The following is an 11,724-nucleotide window of genomic DNA, read 5'->3' as shown; positions in this document are numbered from 1 at the left end:
TCCCTGCAAGTTTTCCTCCTTTCTTGTGATGCAAATTCCAGACAGCTCCTTGCAGCTGATATTGAAAAGAAATTCCAAGTCTCCTTCGGTGTAAGTAGTTTTAAACTCTTTGGCCTAATTAGCTTCACTGATCTGTTCTCTCAGCTTCTCAAATCTGTCCCTTTGAAATTGAAAATCTGACTTACTTGTTTTTGTATATGCTTCCATCTCGTTTGAAATGAATCAGCCCAGTTTGGCTGATGGCTCAGTTTAGCTCTGAAATTAATGTTAGTCTTTCCACTGGCTGTAGAAACTTGGATCTGTCCTGTTTAAATGTTCTCCAGGGCTGAGGGTGTAAACACAGTATTATGGGCCATAGTTTCAGCTGGTTTAAATTGCTAAAGCTCCGCTGGACTCTGGCCAGTCAAGTGGAGTCTCCCTTGTCTAAGAAGTTGAAGTTTTCATCAGAGTATTTTGGAAGCAACTACAGTCTCTTAAATTACTAAGAAAAGAAATATTTTTGCCATCTTTCCACAGAAGAAACTGCAATAAAATCTATCTTCTAACACTGTTTATAGTAGCCTCCAAATTAATTTACTGTACCTGTCATAATATATTATCAGTGCCTTCCATGTGCATTACCTCATTTGAGAGCCTCTTTTGTTGTATATAGCAAATGCCATGAAAAAAAAATTAATGTGCTACAAATAACCTTTGGATTGATTTAACTCTGTGTGTCCAGACGCTCCCGGTCCTCCTACGTGCGGTGGTTGGAAGCTAGCGTTCCGGCAGCGGCAGCGGTGAGAGAGAGGGAGAGAACAGCAGCAATCTTCAAAACCTCCTGCGAGCTAGGCAGAGCCAGCTACAAAGGGGCCAGAGGCTAATCATCATATTGAAGYTTGATTAAGTGGTAGTACACTGAGCTGGACAGGAAGATTACACAGTTCCAGAGCGTTAGATCCTCATCAGCTTTTCCCCTCCATTAAACTCTATCACATTCCTATCACAGACATGTCTAAAGGCAAAGCCAGTCGAGAGAAGAGGAGACCAGAGGAGTCAAAAGCACTGTAGCTGCAGAAATAAAATGAACTGGTTGCCTCTGAGGGCATGTCATGTCTTAAGGCAAAATAATAAATTTCCATAAGGTAAAGGGTGAAGTTGGGCAATGCAAACTAATAATAACAAAGCCCATAATGGCTTTCTGCCACCCACCAGCCAAGGTGAATACGGTCTGATAGCATGTTATTACTCATTCGGTAATGATATAGTGTTAGCTGGTACTGAATAACTAACTGATCACACTTAACATGCTTTGAAGTATTTACATGGCTAACTCCAACCTAGTAGGATTTAAACAAAAACTCAGGTGCAAATTCCAGAGTTCAGCTCTTCTCTTCCTTCCTGCGCCTTGTCACTTAGACCTGCGCTAAAACACACAACCACCTTATCACAGGCTGCTCTGTTCATTGTAACAGGCAGACTGAGAGCAAACAYGCGTTTCGGCGGCTGCCCGCCCCACACAGGAGCACAGGTCGGCCAGCATCAGCCTGGGCACAAGGCACGTCACTCCTGACGGGTATGACAYGCTGCTGAGGAAGGACACCAAACCGCCTCCTAGTTCTAACTCTCTTCTAGCACGATGCCTGCCTTAGACCGAACGCAAACTTCCCGCTGGACTCTGCACGGGAGCAGACTGAGGAGGAGCACGGACCTGTCCCGACGGCCGGTGAAGCAGATGGAGGAAGCCCGAGGGAGCGGAGAGGGCAGGGAAGCGGGGAGAAGGGTGAGCTGGGCTCTGACAGCAGAGCCGTTTCTGCCGTGCCTGCTGCTCGCGGTCTCAGCTGCAGCCGCRGAAGAACCGAGGCTGGGCTGAAGCCAAATGTTAGTGCCGGGAAACACATCCGTTTCCGCCCGCCTCGCATAGTGGTCCTCTTGTAAGATACTTGAACCCCGGTCAGTGTTAGGATAGCTCAATTCAAGCCACTTGGACCCCTCTAACACCACAGCTAAGCTCTCAGCCTCCTATAACCAGCCCATCCYCTCTTATCTTACACTGGCTCCCTGAGGTACAGGTCACATAGTTTTCCAAACCTTTAAAACCCTCAGAATTGTTTAAYTGTTTAAAACCCTTTTGCAGGCTCCGTAGAGGTAGCCAGCAGACACCTCGGGGCCTTTGAGGCCCCCAGGGTGAACCCCGCCGCACTATGTGCAGAACGGAGGCGTCAGTGCGCTGCGCTTCTGGACACCGTTTCCGCAGCAGCGTTAGAAAGCCGAGTACTACGCGAGCCACCCCTCTGGGGGGGTAAAGCCTATTTAAAAGGTGAAAAGGCTGCTGTAGTTCAAAGCTAATGTTTTCTTCTTCTAATCAGGTGAGCCTGTGGGAAAATGCAGTAAGTGATATACCACTTAGCTTAACTGAGTTTGGAAGACCAGTAGAAGGCGCTGGAACTAGTACTGTACTGGCCTGCACCAGCTACCATGAGCTTTCCACGCTGTTCTCGGCCGTGAAGCTTCACCTTCTCGCACAGGTGCCAGCTGTGGCATTGCAGACACGCACCGCTCTCGTGGAGAAACAGTGCAGCTCCCAGGCTGGAGGTCCACCAGGTGACGACAGCCGGACAGTGCCRCCCTGAGAGCCTCAGGGTGAGGTCTCACCCCCCTCCGCTGCCAGCTTTGGGAGGCCRTGAGCCCCCGGGGTGCTGGGACTCTTCATGGACGCTGCTGGGGCTCCCAGCTGAGGCTGGGTGGAGGGTTCAGCAGCGAGCACTGGCTGGCCCGCTCTGCTGTGAAGCAGCAGGACTTCTACAGCTTTTCCTGTAGTTTGCTGGGTTGCCAACATGCTGCTTTTGACATGTGTTGTGTCGGGGTGGATTTCATTGCGGAAACTTGCAGTTATCAGGACAGYCTTGATGCCAGCACCTCCTTTAATCAGCTTCCATTGCAGTATAGCTAGAGCGGCTTCCTCAAGAACAAATATTTAAATGCAGACGTTCATGCGCTAGTAGAATAATTTATCTGATAAAAATTTGACTTGATACTTTATGTCTTTCCTCTCAAGAAATGGTATCATGGGTTCTGTAAAATTTGACATACGCCTATTTGCACTGTAGGAAACACAACATCTGTGTTTCCGCAAACCAACAGCAACCTGCTTTCCCTGTTATCTCCTTAATGGCTTTGTCTGTATTCGCACATCTGAGATACAGTGATAAAAGATTTCTCTTTAAAGATAAACCCCTGGAAAATTTTGGCTCTTTCAGCAGAACAGCATCTGTCAGCATCACAATCAATGTAACTGGAAAGGAAATTTTTTTCCCCCACAAGCACGTGAAAGTGCTTATATGGATCTATAATTCCTGAGCTGGAAGCTGCAGTCAGTGTCGGTGAGGACAGGCCCTGCTAAGACTGTCATTTGCTAGCACCCTCACCCCACCACCCGAAAYGAGCACTGAGCTCACGGCATTGAGGTCTGGTTTAACATCCGACATCATGGCGCTTTTTRCTGTGACTGGCCCCTGCTGGTTAATCCCACTGCTGCTGATGCCACGCCAGACGCTGCTAAACGAAGGATTCACATTTACTCATTGCTGTTAATAAGACTTAAGTGAGATCTCAGCTATGGCTGGGTGGAAGAACAGTCTTGGGGCYGTACAAGTATCTCACTCCCCCGTAAATGATGTCTCCTTTGGAGTCAAGGCAATTCCATCAGCAGGGAACAAGATGAGACGAGAATCAAACACCAGAGAGCTGTGATCTTCCTCCTGCAAGCGCAAAGGATTTCATTTCTCGAAGACTGCTGCCGTAGGGCGTTTGCTGGCGCGTTTGCGTTGCGCGACTTGCGCGTGCCTCCAGCCTGCCCGGGAAGGGAGCGGTGGAGCTCGGCACAGCCGCACGCGCGAGAGCCCCGGGCAGGCGCCTGCCGAGCACGGATAAGAGCGCACGGCCGGCTGGCAGGACGGCCACGCGCCGACAGCCGCTGGCACGCAGGGCTGCACGAACACAAACTATCAYCGCTCCACGCTTCCCATATCCTTCCTTCGGGGCTGTTCTTTACGACAACCCTGACCAAATGCTGGACCTGTGCCAAAATAGCTCGTTAAAGTGAAGACATTGAGCGTGAAAACGAGCATCATCTTTTCATATTTTATTCATACATGGACTGTCAGAGGACGGAGAGAAAATGTGTCACAGCAGAAGACATGAGCGAGGACGCACGGCACAGCAGCGGCGCCCGAGAGCCAGCGCGCGGCGGTCAGCACGGCGCCAGCTGAACGGCCGCTTTGGCGGCCGGCTGCGGCAAGGACAGTGAGAAACCTTCCCATCCGGCATTTCAGCCCAGCAGCGTGATGCATGCTGAAAGCAGCTTATTTTTTCCAAAGACTACGGCCGAGGTCCTCGTATTTTCGCACCGAGGAACAGAATCGTCGTGCTGATCCCCAGGCTGTAACCAGCCCTCCCCAACGCCCCCAGGGCACGAACAGTGCCGCGCCGGGGCTGGTGGCCGCTGCACGGCACCCCCGGCGCTGGCACCTCCCTGCCTTCCCCGCTTTTCCTAGGTTTTGCCCCAAGGAGGGATCGCTGGGGCTGGTGGTCCTGTTGGCGCATTTCCTTCAAGCCTGGCACTGTGTAAATGATCCCAGGACGAGGCACTGATTTACTCCTATTTACCACTATTGATCGTCTCCAGCCTGAGATATTAAGCTYCCGAAAGGGCTTTTGCTGCACTTGATGATCCCTCAAAAGGAGACCAAAAGGTGATTTTTAAAAACAAAAAACAAATTAGGAAGGGAAAGGGAAGGCCAGCTGCCAGGGAGGCCGGCAATCTCTTTGTACCCCACCTCCATCCTTATATTCAGCCAGATACCTTCTAGGGCTCCTAGCAAAAGTGTTACATTCATTTGCAGACTTCAGTTTTCATTATTCAGAGTTTTTATAATATCTGTTTCAAATTTGGAAACTTTGCTGGTTATGAGTCTAGTGACCTGATATGCTACAGAGAAAGGTTTTTGCATTAGCACAACTGATTTAAGGGTTTCTTTTGACCAACCTGCAGGGGCCCTGAGGGAGCCCGTTCCCACCCAGCATTTTCACCCTCCCACATGCAGCCTGGATGTCCAGAAGGATATTGTGAAAAGTCCTGCTCTGTCGGTCAGCTCATTGGCATGGAGGTTCCCAGGGTCTCTCTCAACTATTCGATTTTGCTACCGTTAAGAGTCTTTCTAGCTCGTATGAGTGATAATAAAAGCAACACTGACACTTTTATAAATGGAATGACATTTAAAAAGCCAMATTCATCATGCAAACTACTTGCAGTAAACTTGATTTCTTTCTAGAATTAAAACACAGGATGCTCTGCAGGCATGCAGATAAAGATGGGATTTTAAAGATATCTGCTATGGTTGGCTGTAGAGATAATAATGAAGTAATTTCTAGAGCTAATGACATAATTTTCACTTTGTGAAGTATCTATTCTTTTGCTATATTATTAGGAAAGATAAACTTTGCCTCTGTTATTAGGAAATGCACAGTAAATACCCAGAGGGAGATCTGTTTCCTGTCCCGAGGAGAGCACAGAAAAGGCCATCACAAATCAAAGACAGAACGGAGGGAATAAACCCAGTCACATTACTGCTTTGTGGCACTGGCTACAGCAGTTTAACATTAGTTGTTTTTTTCTCTAAACTCCTTCTGAATAAAATTAGATCCTTTTCACAAACATCACAATTAATTGTCTTCAATGCAAAGTAACACATGGCAGTGACAAAGTCGTGTATTGYAATATTTAATATAGATCGGTGGTTCCCAAATTTTCTGGACCAAGGACCTAGATTCCTCCAATGTCACCGAACTTTTTTATCACTAAAATGCAAGAACTGCAGTTCTGTGAACCACCTGCAGACCACATATCATGGCTTTCCCCTGGACCATGTTTTGGGAACTATTTGTATTAACTATATAGCATGGAATAATGATTGTTTCTGCTTCCTTGTTTGAATAAAGAACAATATATGCCCAATGTACAGTGTATTTATCTCACAAGTGTTGTAAAGATTCATTCATTCTCACATTGTACAGCACTTTGAGGTGCTACGTACACATATGAAATACTTGATTACTAACATTATTTGTTACACAAGACAGATTCTGACAATGTTTTTAATGGTAGAGCTATAATACAATGCAAAAGGTGAGTTAAGATTCACGGATAACTGCGCTACATCCCCTGAGGGTTCATAACCTCAGAATGGGAATTGTGAAAAAACAGAACAAGGGAGTACAAATGGAGCAAGTACAAAGCAAGTGTAAGCTTGTTCCTTTAACATATTCTTTAACGTATTGTGTGCTGCAGGACACAGTAGGAATTCATTTCCCACCATTATTTTGAGCAGCATGATTTATAATATTTTTTGAAACACTACTTAGATTTCAAGTCTTTTGAAATAGCAAACATCGTTGTGCTGTACCTGGGAGTGCCAACGAGCCCAGCTGGGTGCCTTCTCCATGTATGGCTCCCTATGGACCACTGCAAGTTGAACATATCAAATTAGGATACTCATAACAGACTATAGCAAAAATAGCAAACGCTGTAAAATTTTTTCTATAAGGCAGSTTTACTGGGACTCATTTTCTAAATCCACTGTTTAGAGCTGAAGGGCATGAAATATCAATCTCTTTAATTTGAAGGTTTCAAAGGAAAAGTTATTGCAGTGACTCAAAGGTTGTAAATATCCCAACACGAACTTTCCTAGAGAGGTTAAAACATGTGAAGGAGGCTTCCTTCCAGAAGGTAACRTGGTATTTCTCTCTCCCAAATGAGATGCAGAGAAGGATGGCTAATTGCTGTCTTAAAAACTATAATCACAATGAGACTAGGATGTAAAGATTTACCTTGTTCTTAATTTTTCCCAACAATCAGCTAATCACTTAGGGTCAGGATTGACTAACCTTTGCGTATACATGCAGAAGAAGGCAAACAGAAAAAAATTTGTCCTTGCATTTATATCCATAGTGGCTGCCTACAGCTGAATCCTTGGTATCCCCAAGGTTTGAACAGTGCTGGCCCTTAGGGTATTCTAACACCCAAATCCTTGCCATATCCTAGCCTTTTTTGCATTGATTGTAAGATGTGGATATCTAAAAGATGGTTCAGAGGCTCATTTAATCCTGCATTAGCAATGTCATTTTCTAGTCCTGTGGGAGTGGTGCAGATCCTATACAAGCTCCTATTTCTGTGTAGGGCCATGTCTTGAGGGAGGATAAAGGATTCCCTATTTGGATACAGTTATTTTGCTGACGCCAATATAAATAAGGTTCCAACTATTAAGTTGTATTACTAGTGTACCTGGAAATTTTTGCTTTAACTTGCCATCCTAAATCTTTGTATGGCTGTCTATAATTTGCACAGTTTGGGGAACTGCTGAGTAACCAGCAGCTTACAGGGAGTGAATGACATGATCTGTAGTGGGACGTCAGTTGCAACGTTCCAGCTGGAAAGCCGTGGGGAAAGGGCACAAGGACAAACAGTAGTGGGGGCTCCTCCACTCTGGGTCAGTATTTGCACAAGCTCAGAAAGGTCATCTTCATGGTGCTGGAATGGCAAGCTTCACATCTGGTGTTGGGAGACAGGATTATGAGAAGTGATGGCACTTTAATCTCGGTGGTGTTTCCCCATCCCTAAAGTCAGGTGACTGATGCTATTTACAGGCCAGTTTACAGGTCAGCAATGCCACGACAGCGTGAGCTTTGGATACATGGAGGAGTGAGACATGGGTGTGTTTTCCTTTGTTCTATTAATAAACACCAAACAGTTTTGAATTAAACATTTCCTCATGCTGTGCAGCAGCGTCAGGAAGAAGCTATGCTGCTGGCCAACCTTATACATCAAAGAGRTGGTGTCTAAACTTAATTGGCAGGTAAAACAGACAGCAGGTGACAAGATGCTGCCTGCTTTGAAGATAACGAAGAAAATCATAGCTCTTCATGTTAAACCAACGCCTTCCACTTTACCTCCCATGACTGTTTGGTTGAGAAGACAAAAAGGAGAGAAGCCYTCTGCTCTGACAACTAAATCTGAATCACCTCCGTCCTCCTGCCTCTGGGACACGTGGAGGATGTTGCTAAAGCACATTCAGTATTGGAACTACATGGAGGTAAATTCAACTTTTCTGTCTTGAGCTTCAGGTTGCTGTAAAGGAATAAGCTGTTTGTTTCCCCTAGGATGAGAAACACTGAATACTTTATGTATTATGACAGTAAGCAATTCTATACATACTTATGAACACAGAACTTAATTGAGAGACAACTTAGATCAATTAAACCTAGAGAGAGCCTTCAAAAATAGCTAAACAAGGCCAAATCCTCTACATGCAATTTTCAGAAGAAATAACTATCAATATGAAGTATACAAAGTGAGTTAGCCACTGAAAACCTGTACCTCTTATTTATATTGCATTTAATTTATCTCACCTCCAAAAAATGCAATCAAAATTCTTTCTACTATTTGGGTGTTCAGTTTCAGCTCTTTGCAAGACTGTCAGGACTAGCAGGTAAATACTGCAGCTCCCAAGCAGGCTCACACACATTTGAACTATCATAATCCCCAAGGTGGACATGTTTCAAAGCTTGGTGGAAGTTATCTTCAAAGGACAGATAAGGAAGAGTACTGTCTTGAGGCACTGAACAGCACTTTTGCTGGAGGAGTATACTACTGCTCAAGACTGCTTTGAAAAACAACCTTTTAATTTTTAAATTCTAGTTATAATCTAGAGAATAAMTCACAGTGAAGGTCTTAGATTTGTCTTTTCAAGCATAGTTTGTTACATATCATGATGCACTTTCACTGCAGAATAATTAGCATCAATTATTGAACAGAAATTTTGGTTGAACATTGTAACATTCCCAGTTGCGTACCTGCCCCATTAAGGATCTGATTCTGTTCTTGTAAACTCAGGTAAAAAGCTGAATTATTACCAGTTCAAATGCATTGTCTTATATTGTGCTCTTACTCTGAATGAACTGCATATAGCTGTGAAGAGATACTCTGGTACCTTGTTACRCTGAGTTCAACAGCCGAGAGGTAGCTATGTCTATTTTTAAAACAGATCCTGCGGGCCACGTATGGAGTGCTTCTGAAAATGTCCTTTGATTTTCACTTTGCACAGGACCCYCAGCTCCTGCATGCATGCATGCACCTTCTGTATTAATGCATTGTAGCACCAGTGGAGAAGTCATATTGCAAATCCAGTTAGATAACTTGCTTGCATACTCTCTGCAGTGCAGCTTAACCTGCATGAGCACCTGAAATGACTGACATAAGTAATCATACTGCATCAGACACTGTTCAGAAATTTAAATCAATGTTTTCTAAACTGAAAAGTGTATATTTATTTTGCTTTCTACTTTCCATTACAAATTTGTAACAAATTCCTAATACTTGTTTATTTTATGTGCTGGTTGGATCCTTGAGACCGAAATATTCTTTGCAAGCCTGGAATAATGAGAGCAGGAGCACAAAGCCAAAATCTTGCTGATGTCCAGTAGTTTATTTGATTTGTAAGAGTTATGTGGCATTTAGAGCATATGTAAGAAGACAAGGTTTGCTCTGTGGTTACCTAAAACTGCCATTGACTTACAGTAGATCTGTATGATCAGACCAAAGGTTGTTGTATGAAAGTTAYAGTGTAACTCATCCTGAAACAAGCTAGAGGTTAATGTTTCAAACATAGAAGGAAAAGACATAGCTAATTAAGAGAATGTAATGACCATTTAATTATGATTCTTGCCAGACTGAGAGATCCTAAAATAGCATCTTCAGTGACATTTAATCTCTGCTCACTTGCTGGATTAACATAACTAAAAATGTAAGGAAAAGGAAAATAAAATAAGGTTTAGTGGTTCTTTTTAGCAATTAGCACTGTACAAGGGCTTATTTTGTTTGGTAGTACCAACCTACCTGGCATTGAGGATGCATAGCTGTCACCTTCATGTAACAGGTTTGGTTTTCAATTTCAGTGAAACGCCTCTTATGGTTTCTTGCACAGAGCTGAACCCTGGGGAATTACATATGACTTCCATACCTGATGGCAGTCCTCTGGGGAATCTTTTCTGGGGAATTAGATACATTTTCAAATGAACTCAAGCAAAGAAAGAAAGCAATTTGCTGATATTCTGCAATGTCTTTCTTGAAATAAATGGAACAGATGCCACCTTAGGGTCTGACTTTTATTGATTGCTTTATAAAGCATGCTTTTCTTTTAAAAATACACTCTCCGCACTGGCCTGCTGACCCTGGGAATTTAAACCTTATTATTCTGGTTTAAACACTTGCCAATGCTTAGGCAGTTAACAAAGCTAAAGCCTCTCCCAGCTGAACACCAGATTCCCTGGGGAATCCAATCAGGCTACTTTATTCTGGTCTTTTGAAAGTCAGGTCAAATAGCTGTTTGAATTGTAATGATCTCCATGTGAATTCTGGTTTTGATAGCAATCGCTGATATCCTCTTAGCTTCCAGACAGACATACTAATTGCATTTCCTCTGCYATATGCAATGCAATGCTGCTGTTGAGGTTTCTGAGAATTTTTTACTTACACCCGATCTTTTAATTGGGTAAACAAAACAAATGTGATATCCACGAGCCGTGCTAGTTCTGTCGGACTGATAACTAGTCTCCCACTCCACTTACCAGAAAAGTGAGAAGTTGTGACCAGACAGGTGACTAAAAGATACTGGTGATATCCAGAAAACTGCAGTTGGCAAAGACCCTGGAAGAGTTCTGGAGACATTTCAGCTGCAGTTTCCATAGCTAGGGTGTAAAGCGCAAGGTCACAGAAGGATCTCAGTGTGGTTATAGCAACCCTAGAGATYTTCCCAACATCCTGGTAAGGGTGAGAGAGCACCATCCTTTCCTTTCGGACAGGCAGCCGAGTCACGGAGGATGAGTGGCATGGGGGCATTCAGGCTCTGACACTGTTTACACCTGCTAGGTCAAACTTACAGCCTTGAAAATCAGCAGCAATTTATTTGAGTCACTATGGCTATGCTTTCTCCCAACAAGGTTAAATTTTGTYCACTTTTTCAAAATTATCTAGCTGTTTCTTACAGTATCTCCTTTAGGATCTGTCACTATAGTACTGTACTGCTAGATATAAGTCTAATCTTCTCCAAACAATGTTTCTGTACTCAAGAAATTCTGGAAATCAGCTATAATTCCAGAARATCTTTTTAAGGAGTAAAAATAGATATACTTTTTCCTTTCTGTCTGTTCAATGAGTTTCTAGATCATTTAAATCACTTCTGAAATAACTATTCTGTTATAGCTTCAAAGGAGTATTTTTACTATGCCTATTTGGCTGACTYCTACCCCAACTCCATAAGAGCAATGGTACATATCTGCTTTAAATTAAGTAGCTGCTTATATGCTTTACTGAACCAGGTTCTCAGGAAGATTGAACATGGTTAGAAATCTTCTATTGGAGGAAAAGGGTGGCTGTGGAGTTCTCAGGTGAATTTTGTMATTCTGAGTATGGAGYGGAGAGCTGAGGACAGCTGTTGAGCCCACCGAGGGCATCCCCGGCYAGAGACTGGCACTTAAGAGTAAGGYATTGATCCTGAACGTACCGGGGTGGTTTCCTGCTACTGGGATGTTTGCTACACTCGTCTGCTTGGAAGGAAGGATCACAGAACATACAACAGTTACTTTAAACTGCTGTGCTCAGTAACCATAAAGGTTTGAAAGGTGTGAAAA

This window comes from Rhea americana, unplaced genomic scaffold (genome assembly GCF_003343005.1).
Source record: "Rhea americana isolate MKP2758 unplaced genomic scaffold, rheAme1 scaffold_74, whole genome shotgun sequence".
NCBI classification, from domain to species: Eukaryota; Metazoa; Chordata; class Aves; order Rheiformes; family Rheidae; genus Rhea; species Rhea americana.
This window is presented reverse-complemented; position numbering follows the sequence as displayed.